This window comes from Prionailurus viverrinus, chromosome B2 (assembly GCF_022837055.1).
Source record: "Prionailurus viverrinus isolate Anna chromosome B2, UM_Priviv_1.0, whole genome shotgun sequence".
Classification (NCBI taxonomy): domain Eukaryota; kingdom Metazoa; phylum Chordata; class Mammalia; order Carnivora; family Felidae; genus Prionailurus; species Prionailurus viverrinus.
In genome coordinates, this window is record NC_062565.1 from 103,784,400 (window position 1) to 103,810,028 (window position 25,629).

Genomic DNA, 25,629 nt, shown 5'->3' on the forward strand with positions numbered 1-25,629 from the left:
GCTGCGGACGGCACTTCACAGAGTGTGGGGCAGAGGGCTTGCTATCCGGCGGAAACAGCACAAGAGTGTGTTTGTACTCAATTGTAAGTCCTGTTGAAGTGTGACGAGGTAAATGGGACAGTGAAGTATGTGGGCTGCTGTGGGCAGAGTGGCTTCAGGGATGCTGAGCCTAACAGGTTGTCCATGGAGAGAGCAGAACATTCTAGGCAGGTCAAGCAGAAGCAGAAATGAGCATTGAGAGCGTTAACTGAAAAAAGAGAAGGCAAATGCAAGTGAAGTGAGGTGGCATGTTGAGGGAGAGTGGAAGATAAGCTTAGATAATTTGCAGAAAATCAGATTTTTAAGGAGAGTTCCGAATTGATCAGAGAACTAACAGGGCCATGAGCACTAGCCGTGAAAATGAAATAAGCACAACAACTAAATCAGTTGTTGCAATTACTTGTTTAATTATCCTTCATTAATTAAGGATTGGGGAAAATAAAATAACTAGATTATTAAAAATAAGATCTACTCAATTGAAGATGTAGAAACTATAAATAATCACCATCAAATGGACTCTTTGATGGCCATCGAGTAGTCCGTTGGGGCATCAGAAGCAAACACACGCAGCCAGATAAAAAATTAGACGGGAAAAGAGAAGCAGATAGGCCTTTCACATTGTGAGTTAGAGGAATAAAGGGAAGAAAAACAGAACCGAGCAAGGCAAACGCATGGGGAAGTGTGTGCTCTTGGCTACGGAGCACAAATATTCAAAAGCAGCAGAGATTCCGTCCATTCATCTGAGTGCTTATCGGGAACAATGCTGCTCTTTTCAGCGTGGAAACTGTCACGGGCCGAACACAGCAACGTCAGACGTTGTGTTGCCATCTGCTGTGAAGGCAAGGTCCCGAAGGTTGTACCTACAAAGGAGAACGTGGCCAGTCTGGAGAGTTTTTCTCAACAAAGAATAAACTACAAAATCTCAAGGGCTCCAAAGAATAGAAGTGACAAAGTAAACAAGGCAGCATTAGAAAAGAAAGACCGAAAGAAAATCTTGGAAATAATTACAGGGACATGTTACTGAAATTATTGAGCAAGGAGAGGGTAGATTTGTAACAACCGGAGTGAATTAAAGAGAAATATGATCTGTTTTGATCCATGCTGTCCTAGAGGAAATGGGACTTGTTAATCAAATGTATGTATACCTTTTTTTTTTTTTACAGAAAATGCAAGAAACTCCATGTGCCCTGAATTGAGAGAGAAGTGATGCCACAGGGATCAGAGGGCTGTTGTAGGAAAGGCTTCCACTCCTTTGTGACTGTCCCACTCTTGCACCAGAAATTTCCAGGGGTCTTGGGAAATTGAAATCTGGATCAATGCTGCCATCTGCCCCGGCTTAGTTTTGGCAAGCTGTTAACTTGTTGCCTCAGGTCATACATTGATTCCTAGATTAAAGGATTAAAATGTGAATGTAAATACTCTGATCAGCTACCAGCACCACAAGGTGAAGGAAATAGGCCTCCAACTTTTAATTGAATTATGCTATCTATTCAGGACATTTATCTATGGGGTTATTGTGTCACATGTAGGAAGCATTTCTAAAGAATCTGATCAAGTCAAGTCCTATAAAGAGATCTGCATTATAAAGAAAGGTAAACTCCCCTGTGTGTGTGTGTGTGTGTGTGTGTGTGTGTGTATTTTAAATCCTATTAGGACCAAGTAAGACAAAGTTATTAAAGCCTAGAAATATGATTCTGGAAGGGAAATGAAAAAAACATTTTTGAATGAAAACTGTTCATACAAATTACATAATAAAAGATTAATTAAATGTAACCAGCAAAAAAAAAATGTGGAAGCATGAAATACCCAATATCCTAATACTCGTAACAAAGAAAAATGAGAGAAAAAGAGCAATTATGTAAAGAGCTACTTTATTTCTTCTTATAGACAAAGCTGTATAATTTCTGGATGTCCTAAAAAAAGCACGTGAGTCTATTGTGATCACTAATAATAGTAATTGGTGAGGATAATGATGGCCATTGATGTCAGGATTAACTGATGTTGTATCTGCAAAGATAGGAGTGAGCCTAAAGAAATATTGTTATTGAACTCCTGGGAATAACTTGCTAATGAGTGTTTGGGTTAAACTACAAGTTTATTACCTTGTACATTTTTAGGGAGAGCCTTTCCACTAATAGCACTCATTCAAACTGATTTGAAGAGTGTCAATAAAGGATTGTAACACCTTTGCAAAATGATGTTTGATAGACTTTCAACATACGTGACCTTATTAGCTAAGACCGCAAGATGTTGCCTAGAGTGACAGGCACTAATCACGGTCCTTGTAGAACTGGAAGGAGCTTTAGAAGGAAATCTTTGCCAATCCTCTCATTTTACAAATGAGGGAGCTAAGCCTAGGCAGGTTGTCACTTGCCCAAGGTCATATCATTAGCTGGTAGTACAGTCAAGACTGGAACCCAGGTCTCCAGAGAAAAGGCATCAGACATTATAGACTGACAGTTCTTTTCACATTGGCCAGCCTTCCTGATAGGTCCCTGTCCCTATGCTACCCCAAATCTGGGATAATGTGGGCTCTGAACACAGTACGGCAAAAACAAATGGCTATTGGTAGGAAACAAACATGGGTGAGAGGAAGAGAATTTAAAGAGTGAATGAAGGGTAGTATGGATAGAAGTTTTTTTTTCTGCTAAACTTAACAACTTAAAATTAAATACTTTGAGGTGTATTTATGGCATATATGGTTTATAACAAAACTTTTCTAGATTACTCATAAGAAGATGACTGAATTAATCTTCATCATCACCAACATCACCATCATCCTCTTTTATTGAGCACGAATAATGCACCTGACACTGCATTAGACATTTTACAAACATTACATCCTTGATTCTTAAAAGATGTTGTGTTATTTTATATATCTTGAAAACCAGTCTCAAAAAGGTGAAGAAACTTGCTTCAGACTATCTGATGACTAAGTTATGGGACTAAGATACTAATGTATTTTTGGTCCCCAACCCTGTGTTCTTTTTTTTTTTTTTTTTTTTTTTTTTTTAAATTTTTTTTTTTTCAACGTTTATTTATTTTTGGGACAGAGAGAGACAGAGCATGAACGGGGGAGGGTCAGAGAGAGAGGGAGACACAGAATCGGAAACAGGCTCCAGGCTCTGAGCCATCAGCCCAGAGCCTGACGCGGGGCTCGAACTCACAGACCGTGAGATCGTGACCTGGCTGAAGTCGGACGCTTAACCGACTGCGCCACCCAGGCGCCCCCCCAACCCTGTGTTCTAACCACTAATGACATCAGCCTGCAACTATTCTCACCACTCTCCAAATAGAAACATTGACAGTGACATAATTTGCCATTCTGGCTTTTATAACTCAGGTAAATTTTGTAACATTGGGCAGCATTCTAGAACACCTCTCACCTTATCTGTTCCCATTGGTAAGACTTCTCTTGAAATGCATACCTTGCGTCAGGCAAATGCAAAATGGTAGGGGAAAGGGGAGCACCTGGATACAGTCACAGGGGAAGTCGGCAGAGGAGAGGGTCCCAGGTGGACGCCTCCGTTGGCCCTACCTGCTCCCCGTGAGACTGAGACAAATCGTGATGAAATAAATGGTTGATAATTTTCAGAAGTTAGATTTTCCGGATGTTTACAAAAAAAAAAAGTACTTCAGAAAAATTGTAAACGCTGCTGCTAAAGTGTTTGCTCTATAGAGCAATCAAAATAGCGTAGATGCCCCATAAATCCCACAGCCCTGGGTGGCAACCACTTCAAGTGTACATTTTTCAAATACTTTCAAGAACTGATGGCCGCTTGTGCGTGAGGTGCTGCTGTCAGGCTCTAGATAAAGTAAAACCTTGGATTGCGAGTAGCGTGTTCTGTGAATGTTCCACAAGATGAGCAAACACGTCTACTAAATTTTAACTTGACAAGCGAGTGACGTCTTGCAATACGAGTAGTACGTATGTGAGGCTGAACGTCACATGGTCGCAACTGAGCCAGTGGTTCTCGAAATTCGCTTTGACGTACAAGCGCCTTGGATTACAATCATGCTTCTGGAACGCATTACGCTTGCAGACCAAGGTTTTACTGTACTTCTTTTCCTGGTAGGGGTTGATGGGAAGACCTTGTGAGAGTTCTAGGCCTGGGCTCTGTTCTGGACTACTGGCCTTTCGTGAACTCTCCACCCAAGGCATGTGGGCGTCCTCTCTCTTTTGTGTCCTGACCCATTTGAGATGATCATTTTGCAACCAGGAGATATTTATCAAATGTCTACCATCTGTCAGAATATAAATGTAAATAAAAAAGACCTGTAATCACTGAGTTTTCAGGGGTGCCTGGGTGGCTCAGTCAGTTGAGCGACTGGCTTCAGCTCAGGTCATGATCTCACAGTCCATGGGTTCGAGCTCCACACCCAGCTCTGTGCTAACAGCTCAGAGCCTGGAGCCTGCTTCAGATTCTGTGTCTCACTCTCCCTCTGCCCCTCCTCCGCTCATGCTCTGTGTCTCTCTGTCTCTCAAAAATAAAAAAATTAATGTTATAAAGCTGTTTTCAAATCACAGTTTTCAGTATAACGACAGAGACATACAATGAGCAAATAAACACAGGAATAAACACATGATTGCAAATTGTGCTAAGTGTTAAGAAGGAGACAGAAATATAGGAAGTGGTAAGGAAGAACCTGAAGGCAAAGTTACAGGGTGATTCCCAGGTCCTTGAGAAGGACCTCCCTGGGCTGTAAAACTGGTAAGAGGCTAAGGGAAAACCCATATCTCAAAGAGACAAAGAAAACATTTACAATTGTTATCCAAAGTAACTGCTATAACAAAAAAGAAGTCAGGGCCTCTCAGCAAGAAAAAGCCTGCTTCACATGTAGTCAAACTGAGGGGAACATTAAGACCATCTTGGTCAATACAGTGTGATAAATGACATGAAGGAGTTTATGTCAAGGATCACATAGAAAGATCAGTGCTAAATTACATTGGAGGGGTAAGTTAAGGTGACCCATGAGCTATTTAGTACTTAGAGCAAGAGGCAAGATAGGATGGTCAAAAGTAATTTGGACTCCGAATTATTCTCTATTTTAACCTTGCTGGTGCCTGTTACACTAGTGTGACATTGGACAAGTTAAATGTGTTTGTGCTATTATTTTTATCTTTGATGAGGAAACGACTATCTACCACATAATTCACAGTGTTGTTTGTGAATATCAAATGCAGTAAGATTTACCCAGAGCCCCCATTAAACAACACAGCAGCAAATAAACGCAATATAGAATTGCTGGACATCATTGACAAAGCCCATGGAAAACTGAAAACAAAAAGTCAAATAATTACGTTGAAACGGGACCCAGGTTTGCACAGAGAGTCATGGAACTGAGGCATTTCTTCCCAGGAAGCAACTTTATTTGTGCCGGCATGGGCTCAGTGGGTTCGTACATGAAAAACTGAGTCCCGAGAGAGGTGGGGTGTAGCCTTTTGTATAATTTCTACTTCTTTGTCTCCCATACATGATAACTTACAGACATAGGGTCTGATTGGGCAGTCTATGTTACAGAGTCATGAGGAATGTCACGTACACACACATAGCCAGGTTGCTTCCCCTTGTCTTGTTTTTTTGTTTTGTTTTGTTTTTTACCACATTCCTTAGGGAGGGGACTCTACCACTTCATTAGGTTTCTAAACCCTGCCATATTGTATATTTAACAAATAATACTCTTTTCAGTTTTCAAATAGCTGGCAATTCTCTTTCCATCTAACTCATTACCCCTCCCCCACCAAAAACATCCTATCTGAAAATGTATCACTTTATTTTATTAAATGATCGTAATCTACACACCCAAATCTGGAGAAGAAAGCACAAAAGAGAAAACTATAGACTATTTCTATTTCAGAACTTTCCATCTAGAGATCAATATCACCTACCAAGGTGTGGTTTAAGAAAACAAAAATGGTTTTATGTTAGAAACTCCACTAATACATATAATCAGTAAGTCAGTGGGAAATAAAACACTATTTTTGAAAGATGCAGGAAGGGAATTTTACAGTACATAACAACCAATTCTTATTTTAAAATTATAGAAAGATAGTAATAGAAAGATAGTTATCTTTTAGAATAAAGGCTATCTATTGAAGTCAACAGACAATGTGGTGCTTAACCTTGAAACACCAGAGGCATTCCCATTAAAATCAAACAAGACCAGGAGGCACTGACACCCCTATTAGTATTGTTCTGGGAGCAGGAACCAATCAATTGCAAGAATCAGCAGTTATAAGTGTTAGTACTATTAAAAAAGAAATACATTTCACAGAAGTCTCAGATAAAGTAAGTGTAATTTAAGAGTTCCCACTGAAAATAAATTAAAAATATTAAAGTTTCTTTATTAAAGAAACTTGTTACAAGTAAATATATGAAATAATGGAGTTCTATATAATAGCCAAAAATAGTTGTCAAACTAGTTTTAAAATATCACATTCTCAAGAGTCTAACAATTGAATTATTAAAAACAAAAAACAAAACATGCAAGGTCTCTGTGAAAATAATTGCAAGTGGTAATGAGGGTATAATTAAATGGCTAAATAAAGAGACATAATATATTCTTAAATGGGAAATTGAATATTATAAAAAAAGATACACTAATTACTTTCATATTAATTCATATTACTTTCATGTTAATATGATGTGATTCTAACCAGAATAATGAAACATTGAACTTTACAAAGTAGTTAAAAGATAATAAAGCATTTATAAAAAGTGCTCTATGTTATTAAAATTAAAACCATATATAATTTGGGGCACCTGGGTGGCTCAGTTGGTTCAGCGTCTGAGGTTGGCTTAGGTCACCATGTCACAGTTCGTGGGTTCCAACCCCCGCATCAGGTTCTGTGCTGCCAGCTCAGAGCCTGGAGCCTGTTTCAGATTATGTATCTCCGTCTCTCTCTGCCCCTCCCTCGCTCACGCTCTGTCTCTGTCTCAAAAGTAAATAAACATTAAAAAAAAATTAAACAATATATAATTAAATGAAGAAAAAAGTAAAAGATTATTGCTCACCTTTGTCCCCTCCAGTCCTATACATTCTCCCTAAGTATCCAAACAAGCAGAATAGCGCCCTTGCTATATGAAGAAGAGAAGTTCCATTGCGTATTACAATAATGGTTGCCAGAGGCAGGGCTTGGGAATTGGGCAAAATGGGTGAGGAGGATCAAAAAGTAAAAACTTCTAGCTATAGGATAAGTCCTGGGGATGTAATATACAGCATGGTAACTATAGTTAATATTGTACTGTATATTTCAAAGTTGGTAAGAGAGTAGATCTTAAAAGTTCTCATCATGAGAAAAATTTGGTAACTATGTGTGAAGATGTATGTAAACTAAACTCGTTGAGGGGGTGCCTGGGTGGCTCAGTTGGTTAAGCTTCTGACTTCAGCTCAGGTCATGATCTCGGGGTGAATTTGAGCCCTGCAGTGGGCTCTGTGCTGACAGCCAGGAGCCTGCTTCAGATTCTGTGTCTCCCTCTCTCTCTGTGCCTCCCATGCTCATGCTCTCTCTCTCTCTCTGTCTCTCAATAATAAATGTTAAAAAAAATTTTTAAAGCTAAAGTCATTGGGTGATCATTTCTCAATATATATCAAATCATTATGCTGTGCATCTAAAACTAATACTATGTCAATTATATCTCAGTAAAAAACAAAAACAAAAACCAAACAAAAGAATGTATTATAAATAGACAATACTTAACATATTACTGGCACAAGAAATGATTACAGTAGGGGCGCCTGGGTGGCGCAGTCAGTTAAGCGTCCGACTTCAGCCAGGTCACGATCTCGCGGTCCGTGAGTTTGGGCCCCGCGTCGGGCTCTGGGCTGATGGCTCAGAGCCTGGAGCCTGTTTCCGATTCTGTGTCTCCCTCTCTCTCTGACCCTCCCCCGTTCATGCCCTGTCTCTCTCTGTCCCAAAAATAAATAAACGTTGAAAAAAAAATTAAAAAAAAAAGAAAGAAATGATTACAGTATACTTTTCAAAGACTGACAATGACCGCTGTGGTATGAGGAGAATGATTCAGTACTAGGGCAGTGGCTGGTTCATTTCAAGCATGGACTGCTTATTGAATGAAAGTGTGGATTCACTATATAGTGCTGAGACATTTGTTTCAGAACAAAAAATAAAGTTAATCTCTTATACACCCTGTACCACATTATTTCAGATAGATTAAATAATGAAATATAAGAACAAAAATCTAACAACTGGATGGAAATTTAGGTATACATTTAGATGGTTTCAGAATGGAGAACTTGCTAGGCATGAAAACAGCAGAATAAATGGCAAAAGAAAAACGAAGATTGAATTAAAACGATTTGAACGTTGAAGTTCAAAAATTAGAAGTAATGGGGCCCCTGGGTGGCTCCATCAGTTAAGTGGCTAACTCCAGATTTCAGCTCAGGTCATGATCTCAAGATTGTGAGATCGAGCTCTGTGTTGGGCTCCTCACTAAGCATGGAGCCTCCTTAAGATTCTCTCTCTCTCCCTTTGCCCCTCTCCCCTGCACATGTGCAAGTGCACGCTCTCTCTCTCTAAAAAAAAAAAATCCTCTATAAAAAAATGTTTGTTAGTAGTTTGTAAGAACAAAATAAAAACTGAGAGACTGAAAACATAATACTATTTCATCTTCCACGCTAGTGAGAGTTAAGTAACATAATATCTAGTGCTTATAAGACTGTAGTAAAATAGGAGTTTCTCTTGTTTGCTACTAGCTTGGGTATGAGAACCATAGCCTTTCTGGATGGTCAGTTGGCAAATTGCATCAGCAGTTTTAAATAATCTTTGGGTCAAAAATTCCATGTATAGGAATTTTTTATAATATGTGGGTTTGGATCAGATATAACCTAAATATCCACAAAGAGGAGAAAAGCTATATAAATGACATAACTATATAGAGAGTAGAATATTATAAAAATGTGTAAAGTCATGTTTTTAGAGAGTATTTAATGAATGTTCACAGTAGGATGCTCAATGGAAAAACAAGCCCAGTGCCACTGCATATTGTGGGAATATAATTTCATGTTACCTTGTGTTCGCTTAAGAGGAGACATGCTTGAAATACAGTGAAATATTACTCTTGATTGTAGGTATATTTTATTTTATTCTTTTTACCCTTCAGAATGTTCTGATTTTCAAAAAATACTATGAAGTTACTTCTATAGTCAGAGAAAAGTGCTAGCAAAACATCAAGGAGTAAAGGCCTATTTGTGGGCTGTTTACAAAGCATTTTCTGTCACACTCATCCGACAACAAGAAACATCCCCAGAACATGGAGTATGTATTATATGGATTATAAGCATTATTTCTCGTGACGCAACTCAACCCTAACGCTAAACCTAATGCTGACCATACAGCACCATAAGTAACAGAGTCAACTGTATGTTCAGAACTTAACTTTTTTTTTTTAATGTTCATGTATTTTTGGGAGAGACACACACACAGAGTGCAAGTGGGGGAGAGGCAGAGAGAGAGAGAGAGAGAGAGAGAGAGAGAGAATCTGAAGCAGGCTCCAGACTCCGAGCTGTCAGCACAGAGTCTGACATAGGGCTTGAACTCATAAGATGTGAGATCATGACCTGAGCTGAGGTCTGATGCTGAACTGACTGAGCTACCCATGGTGTCCCAGTATGTTCGGAATTTTAAAAAGCATTTTTATAGTGCCAGACTATGTAAAATTATATATGGCATAGTCTTAATATTTTGGACCATAACGAAGGAGATAATATAAGTTATACTAAGTACTACAAACAACTAAAATTGTGCATTTTATATCCAATACCCATTTTTTCTAATGTGTTCTTATCCCCTTTTTTTTAACAAATATTTACTGAGAACCAAGTAAAAGTTATATTCTAAGAAGGATTACATTAAGCCAGGAGGCATAAACTAAAACGTTAGAAAGATAATCGAGATGATAGTCTTTCTGAGATAAGCTGAGTTCTGAACCCTAGAACTCTCATTTACTGAGAAAAGGAACACACCTTGTTTAGTCCCTCTTAGTTTCTCAGACTCCTTATCCCCTTTACTTTCATTTACGACACATTTATTTCCCCTCATCTTTGTATTTAGTGCTTGTCTTCATCACCTGTTTCTTTTTTTAATTAGTCCCTCAGTCAACTTGATTCACAACAGGATCCACTAGCCTGTTCTAAACACAGTGACCGCTCATTAAATAAATGGAATTAATTCCATGTTTTACTCATATGCAAAATTATTGCTGAATTCGCATGTTCAGTTTTAGATTATTTTGCTCTACTCATAGATAATGCCTTTATAGGGATTGTCTATTCAGTACCCTGCATGTCTAAGATTCAGTGACTTTTTCTAACTATCTAGCTATGAAATTAAACTATTGAATATTTAATAATGTTTAAATATTAATATTCTTAGAGGGCAGGAATATATAAAAATGGGATTCATATTTTATTCCTTTAGATAATGGTAGTGAAACAACAATCATTGCATCTCTTGAGCATGTAGAGTTTGCTATCAAGGCAAAACTAAGTGAGCGTCCATCAAATAGAGCCAGCTGGATGCATGGACTGTTGCCTGTAAGGTGTCAATACCACTTGTGTATTAATGTTTGTTTGCAGGATTTCCTGAGTCAAATAACTTACTTTATTTACTGATACTGAATGAGGTAACTACACATTCTTATAGGATCAGGTTAAAATTAAAATGTACCTTTTTTTTTAATAAAAAAGAATTTTGGAATTTCAGGTCTTAATACGGTGTCATTAAATATATAGACTAAGAAAAAGTAGAGCCATAATGTTTTACTTAATTGTTTTAAATAAGTACACATTACCAGGCTGGAAGAGAGCCTAACTTGCCCGGCTGAAATACACAGAGAAGATACAACCAGCAAGAATTATGATTTACCACCTATGTATAAATCAGCAGCCTCTGAATTGGGATGAGATACAAACAATAACCCACTGAAGTGTGAGAAGAAAATATTAGCACTTATATTTATTTTTTTCCTGAGGAGGAAATAAAAATCGAGCTTGTCGATATTTGACACTCCAGCTACTGGAGTGTTCCCTGGATCGTTACATCATATTTTCTACTTCATGAAGAGTCTGTGAGTTATCTGAGGGAAAAGAGGAGGTTGTACCACACCAAGATGATGTTTGCTTTCACCAGTTTGTAAGGTGCTGTGGTCTACATGTGTCTCATTAAGTGGTTACATGGATTATATTATCTAGTTTTAATTACATTAAACTTCTGAAAATGAACAAGTGGATCAAAATGAATGCAGCAAAATAACTTCGGGTTGCAGATAATATTTTTTTTTTATTTTTTTCAACGTTTATTTATTTGTGGGACAGAGAGAGACAGAGCATGAACGGGGGAGGGGCAGAGAGAGAGGGAGACACAGAATCGGAAACAGGCTCCAGGCTCTGAGCCATCAGCCCAGAGCCTGACGCGGGGCACGAACCCACGGACCGCGAGATTGTGACCTGGCTGAAGTCGGACGCTTAACCGACTGCGCCACCCAGGCGCCCTGATAATATTTTTAAGTAAAAGGAAACAACAACCTTTCCGACTACCCCTAAAAAAAATTACAGCTGAAATTTTTGCTGCAAGTATGGTTTTTTTTCCAACCATATTTCAAGGTGAGATCCATGAAGACCTAATGAGTTCTGATTAAAAAAGAAAGAAAAAAGGAAATCAGCTAAATTCTTTGAAATTATGAAATTACTAAGAAAACTATCTGAACTGTAAATTTGTATATACTATTTTTAACAATGAACTTCAGTCTAAGTGTATATCGTGCCTTGAAACATTAGCTGATAATAATAGTACACACACACACATAGTTTTTAAAGAAAAGGGATGTATATATAGATCCTGATCATGCAGAACTATTATTTTTTAATTAATTAATTAATTTACTCATTTTGGGGGGGGGAGAGAGAGTAGAGAATAGAGAGAGAGAGAGTAGAGAAAGAGAGCAGAAAGAGAGAGAGGGAGACAGAAAGAGAGAGAGAGAGAGAGAGAGAGAGAGAGAGAGAGAGAGAGAGAATCCCAAGCAGGCTCCACACTGTCAGTGCAGAGCCTGATGCAGGGTTCGAACTATGGACAGCAAGATCATGACCTGAGCCAAAGTTAGACACTTAACCAACTGAGTCACCCGAGTGCCCCTATTTATATTTATTTTTAAGTTAATTGTTAATGATATGAGTACTTGATCAAAGAAGTTTAGGGACTACTTTTAGTGATAGTAAATTGGGATTATCCTTGGTAAATTAGCTTAGGAACTGGTTTAAGTAAAATAGTAGATACTAATGTTTAGTGAATACTAATATACATATGCAAAAAGTAAATATAAGCATCAGATGAAAAACAAGGAATGTCTGAAAGTGACCTTGAATTATTGACTAATCAACACTCTACTAATGACTTTCCTTGATCACCCAAAAAGTTTTCATAATACCACTGAAACCATTTTGGAAAGATTAGGGCACTACATCTGATCTCCAGGGAAAGATTCCCAGGGGCAGTTCCTACAGGAACCCATCTGGCAGCTCAGTCTGATGTCTCATTTCTAAATGTAAGTTTTACTGATGAAGTAGTTCACCATCGATAATGATCAGAAGTATATGCATACACTACCCTTTGCAGTGTGGACTGATAATGTCTCTTTCCCTTTTGTCTTGATTTTTTAGGTCAGGGCTGAACAAAAAAAGATGCATTTGCTCTGTCATGCCAGTGGGGTTCTGAGAGCACTAATACTCTACCTAGCAAGGGTGTGCATGTAGAATCTTTGGGGAAGCAAACATTTGATTGTAATGGATCCTAAGAAAATTGGCAAAGTTAATATCTGGGGCTATGTTTGTAATCCACACCACAGCAATGACGAAACCCTAGGCCTGAAGGTTGCTGCCTAACAAAGTGATTTGGAGTTTCAGAGTGATAACTGGGAGGGGAAAAATGGGGCCCTCCTGGTGGGAGAGGCAGGAAGTCTACTCTAGGAACGATATCATTTTATCATGGAGTAAAATGATTTCCAGAATACTCTATACTCTGAAAATAAGTTGTGGTAAATGGAGGCTTAGAGAGAAAACAGAGAGCTAACTCATACTGGTTCTTTTGACATTAGATGGGAGAGAGTGTTCAGACGAAATGTGAGACCTACACCTAAGGAATTCATGACAGAAAAAAAAAGATCCATTAAAGAAGCTTCATATCAGACTCATATCTGAGAAGTCATAAATAGATTCATACTTGAAAGTCGCCGAAGTCAGTTTTATTGAATTTTGCTTCTAGGAACAGATTGTCCACATCCAGGTGATAAATAGCTAGTGATAGATGATTTAACTTACATGGTCAAGTATGTCCTACCAGAGATCAGAAGATTTCTACCATAGCAAGAGTGATATGGGAACAATTTCTTCTCTTTTGCTGGGTTTTCTACCAAAATTCATTTAAACAAAGAGGCAATTTTTAAGGCAACTTCGTTTACAAAAATTGCATATATTTGAAGTGTATAGTTCATAAGCTTCGTTTTGCATGTACATTCATGAAAACATTGCCACAGTCAAAATAGAAAGTATATTTATTACCCTTTTGAAGTGAGTATAAGAGTCATGAGGAAGCTTTTAGAGGAATGCCTTTTAAAGCATTATTATTTTTTTTTTATTTTAGAGAGAGTGAGTGTAAGTGGGACAGAGGGAGAGAGAGAGAATCTTAAGCAGGCTCCATGCTTAGCATGAAGTCTTACGGTGGGCTTGACCTCATGACCCTTGGACCATGACCTGAGCAAAATCAAGAGTTGTATATTCAACCTACTGAGCCATCTAGGTGCCCCTGGAGGAATGCCTTTTAAAATGAGAAGAGGGGCACCTGGGTAGCTCACAGTTAAGCGTCTGACTCTTGATGTCAGCTCAGGTCATAATCTCACAATTTTGTGAGTTTGAGCCTGCATCAGGCTCTATGCTGATAGTGCAGAGCCTACATGGGATTCTCTCTCTTTCTCTCTCTCTCTCTCTCTCTCTCAAAATAAATAAGCAAAGCCTAAATATGTATATGTATATATATGTATATATATGATGAGGAGAAAATTTGGCTCAATAGATTCCTGAGGAATATTAATTTTAAGGAAGGGTAGAAAAAATGTTAGAGACAAAAAAAAATATCAGAAGAGTGGTACAGGGACTAACAGGGGGTGAAAACAAATGATGAGAACAATTCCTAAAGGGAGGGAGCACAAAAGTAATAAAATGCGTGGAAAGTACGATAAACAAAGAATCACAAGTATCCATTCATGTGGCATAAGGTTATTGTTGGGAAATATTTTAATCAAAGTGATGAGGATGGAAATCATAGTGCCAGGGATTTTGCGGAAATCAAAGGCAGGGAATTGGTGAACTTGAATGCTGATTATACTTTTTAGAATCTTGGCTCTAAAGTTTCAGGGAATTGTGGAAGTAAGAAAAGGGTATAGAGTCCATGGGGAGTTGAGGGTTTGCTTGTTGTTTTTTATTCATTTATTTTTAAGATGGTTAACAATTGTTCATATCTATAGACTTTCAGAGAGAGCAAATAAGAAGATGGTGAAGCCAGAACTGAAACAGGGATAATAAGAGTGTGAGGCAAATGAAGAAGATAGGGGAGAAGATTTAGAAAACAAGTACAAGGCTATCCTTAAGATTGAGGGAGGTCTTTCTTCTACTAAAATAAATAAAGAAAAGAGGTAAGTATCTATTTTGGCAATTTTATCTTTTGTGTTTTCTTTCATCTCTCCTGTTTTGGTTCTCAGTCAGTTGGGTAGACCTCTCTTTCTCTACCCAAGACTGCTTTTACCTCAGACATCCCTATCTTTGTAAATGGTACCACCATCCATTTAGGATGACAAATCTAAAAATCGTACTCAATCTGTGCCTTTCCTTACCTCTCATATGCAGCCATAAATTTGTCCTTCAGTGCTACTTTCAAAATATGACTTGAATTTAATAATATTTTTTCTCTTTCTACTAACACCAACCTTACCTATCTTCTATACTCTGGCTAAAGTCCCTTAATAGATAGGGTGACCATGTACTTGACTTCCTAACTTAAAAAACAAACAAACAAACAAAAAAAAAAAACTTTTGAGACTGATAAAAGATGTTATTTATATTTAAATGGAACAGTAGACACACGATTCAAGTGTCTTAAGATGAATGGTCACCCTACTAATGGATGCTCTTGTTTCCACTCTTGTTTCCAAGATTTCTATTGGACATACAGTTAAAAGAGGACTCCAGCCAATAGCCTCTAAGGCCTTGCACGAACAGATTCTTGCTCCTCTTTCCAACTCAACTCATAACTCATGCCCTTCTCTTTCTTTTTAATAATTTATCAGCCAACTGTGTCTCTTGTCTCCTTTGTGTGCCCTGAATATATCAAAGTCTTTCCTGCCTCAAAGTTTTTTGAATTTGCTCTTCTTTCTCCCTAGGATTGTTTTTCCTGGCTCTTCCTATGAGTTTCTCTTCCTAATAAGTCCCATCTCAGATGTCGTCTCCTCAGCATGTTTCTCCTTCACTACACACGTGGCATGCTTTTACTCTTCCAAGCACTGTCTATCCTATTACTTGTTTACGTCCTTCATAACTCTTGGTACAACCTGTAATTATTTAGTTTGTTTGTTTACTTGTTTTCTCTCGCTGAAAAGTAATTATATGAGATAAAAGCCCGTATAAGATTCTACAATGGTGCACCCAATTTGGAAAGTGGTTTGGCACTATCTACTAGAGTTGAGCAGAGGAGGCCATGTAATCTAATAATTCCATTCCTAACTATACATCCATTAGAAGTGCACAACTATGGAACTCCTGGGTGGCTCAGTCATTTGAGCATCCAGCTCTTGATTTTGGCTCAGGTCATGGTCCCAGAGTCGTGGGATTGAGCCCTGTGTTGGGCTTCATGCAGAGTGTGGAGATGCTTCAGATTCTCTCCCTCTCTCTCTGCCCCTCTCCCTGACTCATGCTCCCTCTCTCTCTCTCTCTCTCAAAAAAAAAAAAAAAAGAAGTGCACAACTGTGTTCATCCAGACATGTGTTAGATTTTGATAACAGCACTATTCTAATACTCCAAAAACTAGAAGCATATTAAATGTCTGTCTATATTATAATGGATTAATGCATTATAACATATTCATAGAATGGAATACAACACAGCATTGAGAATGACAAAGCTACACACTACAACACTGATGAATCTCAAGAGCATAATCTTGAACTAAAGAAGTCATAGACATAAGAATACAAAGTGTATTATAAAAAACATAAAACGTAAAAAAAAAAGAGAGAGAGAGAAGGAAAGAAGGAAAAAGAAAAGAAAAAAACCTATAAAAAATACAGTGTACCTGTACTCTTCAAAGTCAGTTGAATGGAGGGCTTCTGGGTTGCTGATGGGGCCTGGTTTCCTGGTTAAGGTGCTGGCTTACACAGGCATATTAAGTTTTTGAAAACTCATCAAGCTGTAAACTTAAGTGCATTTTTTATTGTGTCATTTTCCTTTTTTAAAGTTTATTTTGAGGGAGATAAAGAGAAAGAGTCGGGCAGGGACAGAGAGAGTTAGAGAGAGAATCCCAAGCAGCCTCTGTGCCATCAGCGCAGAGCCTTACCCGGGGCTCAAACTCACAAACTGTGAGATCATGACCTGAGCTGAAACCAAGAGTCAGACGCTTAACCAACTGTGCCACCCAGGTGCCCCCTGTGTCATGTTTATTTTAAAGTGTATGTGGATATGACAGGATGTAAGAATTGAGAATACTTAAGGTAGCCAGTATTTGTAGCCGTACAAGGTAGCTAACTGGAATGATTGCCAAGCATGGTATGGCGCCAAGCTGAGATTAGACACTTGGGATTTATTGTGGTCCAATCTGCACAGTTGTGTGATCATCTCCAATTTCATTTCAGCAGCTCTGGTGTAAGCAAAGAGGAGGTGGAATGTTCCAGATCCCAGGTTGGAGCTCTTTTCAGAGCAGGGCCAGCAGAAGAGGAAAGGAAGTCGAGATTGTTAATAAAAGACACGTTCATGTTGGTGGGTCTAGACTGGATAAGAAGGAAAGTGGAGTGTATTTATAGACTGAGGAGTGATGGGGACAGAAGAAATGAAGTTTTGCAGGCTTCAATTACAGTTGTAGTAAGAGTAAATAAATGAGAGAATGAAAGGATAGATGTCAATACAAATGGGAATTTATACCTGAACACTTTAGAGATGGGACGATTCTAGGTGTTTACATGATCCAAGGGGGAATTTTGGGTTTGAGGGCTTATGGCAAAGTAGATACAAAAGTCACCAGAATTGAAAAACCAAAAAAAATTAAACAAACGAACAAACAAACACACAAACAAACACACGTAAAGTAAGCAACTGGACTGGTCTGCTGCATGGGCATAGAACTAACTCAGAATATTGACAGGAATTTAAGTGGAAGGGAAGGCCACAGCATGGTGCTAAATAAATATGGAGGAATGACTCTCAGCGGCTGGTGCATGACTTAGGATTGTGGAGCCAAATGGCATGATATAAGCAAGGCAGGTCATGTCTATGGGGATGGAGGAGTAAGAATTCTCAAGTGCTAGGTCTGGAGATGGAGTGGAGTGGGAGGCAGCAGAATGCTGAGTGGTAGCAGAATGGTAGTTTCAAGGACAGGAATTCCCTGCCCCTGTGACTTCACCATCTCCATTGTAGAAAGCTGGAATTCATGGAAGAAGAGAAAATTTTCAGCAAATGCAAGGACCTGGAGGGAATAGTAGGTGAAAAGATGAGAAAGAGGGTTTTGTTTTATTTTGCTTTGCTTTCTTTGCTTACCATGGAACATGGATTCAGAAGGAATCGATAAAGTTTTGAGAGGAGAAGGTCCGTGTATGCTAGGTAGGGATGTCCAGCAGAGAGCTATATAAAAATGGGAGTGCAGGGCTGCACTCTGCGTTCTGATTAAGGGTAACAAGGATGTCAAGTGTGATAGTATTGCTGTATCTCAAAGTTTCGTGTATCTCTGTCGTTTAGTTGTTTTAGCATTTCTTTTTTCTTTTTTATTTTTTTTAACGTTTATTTATTTTTGAGACAGAGAGAGACAGAGCATGAACGGGGGAGGGTCAGAGAGAGAGGGAGACACAGAATCTGAAACAGGCTCCAGGCTCTGAGTGGTCAGCACAGAGCCCGACGCGGGGCTCGAACTCACGGACTGTGAGATAGTGACCTGAGCCAAAGTCGGCCACTTAACCGACTGAGCCACCCAGGCGCCCCTGTTTTAGCATTTCTACAGGGCCGGCTTTCAGGTGTCGTCAGATAGGCTGTGATGTAGGCAGATAGACTGTTCTTCAAAGTTCCGACAAACCGTTTGTGAGAATTTGTTACAGTGTCCCTGGAAACTTCTAGATTAAGGTTAGAGAGGAAAGATAATTCAGTTCCTGGGATAGATGCCTTCTTTGTAAATTGTAGTCATTTCCCATGGTTGGAAAAACTTGTCCTGCAGAAGGAGCCAGAGATGTCTAAACTAGCTCTGGAAGTAATGGTCCATGGTCCTGACTCCTAATTCCCTATTGAGGTGGTAGCTAGTAGCTAAGGAAAGTAGTCTTCCCTAAGGCTGGAACAAAATGTAAACAGGGACTCTCCCCTGGGGGATACAGAAAGAAACTCTTAGAAAGGGAAACAAGGTGTTTCTGAGAGCAGGATGTACAGTCACTGAGGAGAGAAGGTAAATGAGGAAGAAGCCAGGCTGGCTCTGTGGCAACAGGGTCTATTCATCCCAAAGGGGTGGTTTGCTTGTTTCCAGGGCTGGTGGAATTTCCCTTGGCAACACTCACATGTTTCTGCCCATCATCTTCTTTAAAGGACTTGACTAGCAACTGGGGAGGGAGAGGGAGTGAGCTAGTCCCAGGGGTACAATCGCTGCCTTTGTGCAATTTAAACCAGATTGGATTGGGCTTGTGAGCTCCTGTTGTGTCCTCAAAGTAGATGAAAGGGCTGCATTTCCTAAATAACCAGGGTGTACTAGTTTGCCACACAGAGGACCCACACTTGGCCACATCAGGATATCCCCTAGCAAAAGTCTGCTGGAATCACATGATTGAAATTATAAGGGATAAAGCGTGAACTCAAGATTCAAAGCAAAGGTTTAAGAAGTCTGGCAAAGAGACCCAGTATAACATATCTGAGAGTAAAGATCCTTGGAGTGATTATAAATGTTTATAAGGCTCAGAAGATACCTTTTCTAGAAAGTAAAGCATTAAAACGGGAGCACGCACGCGCGCGCGCGTGTGTATAAAACATAACAAAATCCTGAAAAAAATGACTGACATACTGAGTATATAATGAAAATGGTGAGCAATATTTTTGGAAAATTCTTTTGTTATTAAAAGCAAAACACATACAGATTTGATTAGGTTGGGATTTCAAATACCTGGTATCCAAATTGTAGAATGAAGGTAAAAGAAATTAGGGATTTGGTTCTTTAAAAAAAAAAAAAAAAGCACGAGAGAACGAAGAGCTAAATGAGAGAAAAAACTGCAGTCTTCATTTTCTCTTAGAAGGGCCGTGCCCTGGAAGCCTACTGAAGCGATTTACGTGGGAAACAAATATATTCTGAAGAATCCAGCAAAAATGTCTCCTTCCTCTTAGCTCTCTTTTAGGCTCTAGAATGTACTCTGTCTTGTTTTCTGCTTTGTAGGACTGAATTTAAATCAGTAAATAAACACATAAGGATGTTAAAGCACTTCATCAATCTGAAGTATTTAATGAGATGTTCCAGGGTGCTATATCATGCTGTGAATGCTGGTTCAACTCCCACACTCAATTTCTAACGGCCTAATTTATACTGTAGCAATAGTTTTAGTTTCAAGCTAGCTATGATGACCTTTTCTAACCCTATGTTAATTATCCCCTTCCCCAAATTTTCAATTCGGTGTTATGTCTTTCAGTTTTAAAAATAATTATTGCATTTGATCTGTGATATCTGGGAATATTTTCTTTCTTATGCCATAAATATCATATAATTGTTTCTTTATCTTTGCTGCTTTAAACATCTATACAGTATTCATCTTTCTAATGGCTAAAAATTAAATATGACATTGTGTTTTTTATGTGCCAGGAGTTCAGCTATGATTAAGTGGCAAAGACTAGAAAATGCTCCCTTAGAAAAACCACTAACAAAGCATTATTTGGCTTTTCAGTGTGGAAAATGAATGTTGCATTTTATTCCTTTCCATCATCATCCTTAGAATTGCATCTTCTTGCAGTAGTACCAAGAATAATGCAAGGTCATTTCTAAAGTGTTTGCTTTTCTTAGCTTTGTTCACCTTTCCTCTTAGAGAGGGAGGTTATATATTTGAATTGTGGCCCAAATGTCTCTAGTGAGTCCAGAAGCTTTCCTTTAATGACTCAGGTGGACAGATTAAAAATAGAGTGCACAAAAGTTTATGGTTTTCATAAATGCATCCATTGTGGCAATTCTCATTATCTATACCATCTAAGGGCTCTGTACTTTTTAAAGCTAGTATTTTCTAAGTCTTAAGCAAAATGGAACCATAGAAAAGTTAATTTCAAACAGAGTGTGGATGAATGGCTTTCTCCTCAGCATTACTTTAAAGAGTATACCTAATAATTATATATTGTAGTCTCTGGGCCTTCCCACCCTTGCTTTGACATGTAGATAATGGATTGTTCCATGATGTAGAACACAGGCTCAGAAATCATATTCTACCATGTTCGTAGGCTCTTTGAAAACACTACTTACTTATCTGCAAACCTTGGTCTAGGTAAGTTTTCATGTTAATTAACTGCGTAATCTGTTTTTGAAAACAAAATTTTCCCCTTCGTTTGCATTTTAATTACAAGGGGGTACAAAATGTCAAGTTTTAATTGACTCAAGAGAACTATGTACAATAAAGCCTCATGCTAAATGTAACAGAGGGCTTTGCAGGGACCAGCTGGCTCTCTGTTAAGATTAGGGCTACCGTAAATGGAAAAGGTTTAACCCCCTTCCAGACTCTTTGGTATCTCAAAATCAATACAGAAGGGCTGCATAGATGCCCTGATCTTACAAAAGAATGTCACAGATGATTTCTCCAGAGGATTCTTAATACGCCACAGTTACTAGTTACTATTTCTGCACTGTTACAGCACCTACTAGCCAATAAGCAGCTAATGTTGATGGGATAAGTCTAGTAGCATTGATATAAATCTGTGCTGAAGAGTGGTTGAATGAAAAGTCGCTAAAATCACTTAAATCCTTATGATTCCAAGGAGTTCCAAATCTGCTTGACTATTTGTTATGTAAACAATATTGTTAAGCCAAAAACATTCTGGAGTCCTTTATACTTTGGATGTAAATGCTCAACTCACTTCCACCTTTTGTTCTCAGCCTTCTTTCTGTTTTCCTTTTTTTTTTTCATTATTCTTAATGGCCAGTAGTTTTTTCAAAACTTACTGGAGTGTATCCATCTTTTCACTGGGCTCTGACAGATAGGGAGGCTTAAAAAATGCAAAGTCTTCACGGTAAGACATCTGAGGAAAATATATTGTAGATTTCCTTCTGAATGCCTCCTCCAGCATGAGGAGCCCAGAGTAAAACATTTTCAAGTACAGCTCGGGAGCATACATATATTCAGCTGAAGACAGCTCCCCTCCCCTTGCTCTGTGAGCATTGCACTGAAGGGCTTCTTAAGTTCGAAGCCAATATGACATTTTGACACAAATGTACTGTTTTAGCATTTGACTCAGAATTTAGCTTGTACTCTGCCACCATTAAACAGTTGAAGTATTTACATGAGGTCAAATTAGGAAAGACCATTTATTTTTAATGATCTTGAGAATGTGGCCATTTAGTTTTCATGCTTTACCTTATTTCGAAAGATTGGATTCGAGTAAGTGCTACTTCCCTTAACCCAAATCTTTTTCCACTTGTATCTCTTTTATTTCAGAAATGTTCAGTGATTTCAAAGGGAGCTCCTTAAGTTGTAATAATAGTCAATGAAGTGGGAAACAGTGTTACAGTGTCAAGATGGAAGATTTTTCCCAAACAGGACATCTTTGCCCCACCCCCCCCCCCCCGCCCTTTTCTAGCCATTGGTCCATCTTGACAGATTCTTATGATAAGCATTCAATTATTATCCTGTCACCATGCTTCTTAATGTTAACTCATACAACAACACATAAAATGGTGGTTTGATTTAGGGACTATAATGAATGATTTTTGAAACAGAGATATCACGGGAATGATCTCTCCAAATCAATGGACACTATTCCTTAACATTAAGTTTAGTGACAGCCCATACTATCCTAGAAATACGGTGTTGAGATGTCAGTCCTCGAAAACAGTAAGAAAAAAAGGCCGATTATAAATTAAATCTGTTTGGTCAACAGTTTGAACTTAACAAGACCACCAGGGGGAGCAAGTTACTGGTCAAAGGAAGTGATGTACAGTTCCAGGCTTTTCATAGAAAACCTAGTTTGAGGGAGCAAATTACAGCACAATTGGTAAGAATAAAAGTAAAACAACCTGGCTAAAAAATTAAACAATACGTTAGCTCTCCGAAATAATATCTTATTAAAATTGCTTCATTCTGGTTTCTGAAGTAGCTATGCCAATGACACATAACCCCCCCCCCCCCCCCAACCCCCTTAGGAAACATTTTTCTAGGGAGGTATCCTATCTTATGCAGCCCTTATGATCTGCATGCTGAAAACACTTGGGAAAATACAAATGACTACAAGTTTAATGGCATAACACTTGCCAGGTCCATATAATTATGAACAGGAAAAAAATCTGGCAGAGACAAGGTCTGCCTGCATAAAAATATGGCATATCATGGGCTGGGGATTCTCAAATATTTTACACTAAAGTTAAGGGGAAAAAACTTTTCTAAGGGCAACAAAGTGACTTGTGAGCAACTCGTGAACAAGTATTCTTAAATCCTATGACTGGGATTATTTAAGAAGTCCTTCATGGGAACAAGATAGATTCTTCATAAAGAATTTTAACAACTGTTTCCAAATTCTTAAGTCATGTTAAGGTGTACAATTAAACAGAAAGCATTTTGAGGGAAACAACTTGTCTCAGTGTCATCATGAATATTTCATGTTGATATTGAACAAAATAAAACCTTTATTTTATTTAACATGAGCCATTTACTGACCGCTTACAGAATACATAACACTAAACAACACTAATGTAACTCCATTCTCCCGGGTCTAAGGTGAAAGAGAAACATTAAACACATTAATTACGCCAATATATGATTATATTACATAAGTGTTTCAAGTAAGCACTGTGTGCAGTGTGAGAGTATAGTAGGGATTCTGACTTTGGTTAACTGCTTAGGGAAGTCTTCTTAGAGGAAATTGTGATGGGGTAGATACTAAAAACGTATGCATGCCCATCATGGGAAGGGAGACTTGGAGGAAGGAATAATAATCCAGTTGGAGGGAATTGCACATTTGGGAGTTGTGCAGGAAAGACCTTGATATACTTGAGGAACTGAGAGATGCCTGATGGGTCTGGAGTTAGGTGATGAAGGGATGTAGGTTATTGGAGGTGGAGGTGAACAGTGGTAGTAGATGATTCTGAAAAAAGCTTCCAGGGTATTTAGAAAGTTTATTTATTTATTTTGTGAGAGAGAGAGAGTAGGAGAGAGTAGGAGAGGAAAGAGAATCCCAAGCAGGCTCCTCACCAACAGTGCAGAGCCAAACACAGGGGTTGAACTCAACAAACCGTGAGATCATGTCCTGAGCTGGAAATCAACAGTGGGATGCTGATCTGACTGAGTCACCCAGGTGCCCTCCTGTGGAGAATTTTTAGATACAAATTGAATACAATGGGGCCTGGAAGGATTTTGTGCTGGAGAGTGATATGATCCAGATTATATTTGGGGAGGTCTCAGTACCATATGTGTGGGAAGAATTAGAGTAAGGGTAAAGAAGAAGCCGGGACACCAGCTAAGAGTCTTTAGTGATGATCCATGTAAAGGATAGTGATGGGTGGGATTAGAGTGTGTATTGTAAAAACGAAGAGAACTACATACATCTGATAAATATATATATAATGGAAGTAGAGTCAAGAGGACTTAATGATGAACTCACCACAGAAAAATGACAAGCCTGGAAATGTCCGTTACTGATACAACAAAGACTGGGAAGAAACAAGTTTTGCAGATGGCGATTAATAATTCATGGTTTCAAATTTTTGAATATTCAAAAGTTTGAAATTGCTATGAGCCACCCAAACTGATATGCAACATGCCAAGTTACTCATATAGTCTAGCCTCTAGTCATATGATTTTATACGTATGTGTGTATAAAGTATTTATGAAGCTAGCAACGTGATTGAACTAGAGATATGGGAATCATTGGCCAGCAGATGGCAATTGAACTGAAGGCATAAGAGTTGACAAGAGAATCAAAGGATAGAGTGCAGAGTGAGAAGAGAAGAGAGCCTAATACTCAACGTTCAGAAGCCTGGTTATTTAAATAATCTGAGTAGATGAGAAGCTTGCCACAGAGGTTGAGAAGGAGGTGGCGTCAAGTTGAGGGGAATTCTAGAAGAGCCAAGAGAAAATATTTAGGTATTAAACTTTTGATGCATGTTTCGGAGCGTTTTGTTTTTAATGCGATAATTACATTCAACAGGAGCTGGCAATTATGCTGGCCAAGATGGCAATATTTAGAATTACTTTTTCCAATCAAAGTCATTGTTTGCCTGCGTTTTCTCAAGGAAATAAGAATTTTACCAGCCGTCTTTGTTGGTCAGGTATGAGAATGTGGACTATAAAAATATTTGGATCCGAGGCTCTCAGATCATGCATCATTTTGCTATTTAGAAAACAAGATGAATTAAATACATAGAGTACCTTATGCCAGTGCCCCTTGGTTCTAGACTCCTTTGAGAAACAATCCAGATTTGAGTAGCTATAATGGCTTTCTGTCCTGTGCAGTTTCCCTATGAACCAGTGGAAGTACAGGCTGCCAGTACATGGTTTCGTTTCGTTTCGTTTTGTTTTGTTTTCCACTGCTGCTAGGTGGTTCATCCTCTCATGTGGCTGGTTGTAGAAATTTCTTCCTGCTGATTCAGCCATGTTGCTGTTCTCATTTTCTTTGCTGCTTTAGTTATCAGCAAATTCCTCACTTCTACTCATCTTACTGTTGCTGTAAAAGCTGTAAAATTAGTTTGGGTAGTTTCTCCCACTTTCCATAGGTTACTTCTGTGAAGTATCTTGGAGTTAAATTTGAAGACAATCGAATGACTTTTCCTTGTTCTACGCCAGAACACTGTTCACTTCAGCTGCTGTGCCCCTGCCCATGTGTGCCACACTCTCATATGAGTCTATCTATCTGCGTCCATCTAGCTCTTGCACAGATTTGTCCTGATTTCCCCTTATTTGGCTGTCTTAACCCCGGGAGCTCAGGGCACAAATATCTATCCCCAAGTTTTCTATATATATTTTTTTCAGCAGCTTAGAGAGGCCTGGTGAAGAACCTTAAGATACAAAGTTCATAAGAGAGTTGTGCAGACAATTCCATTGCCACATACCTCTGAACAAGTTCTACAGTATAGTCAGTATATCACAAATCCATTGTATTGTGGTGTAGTCACTG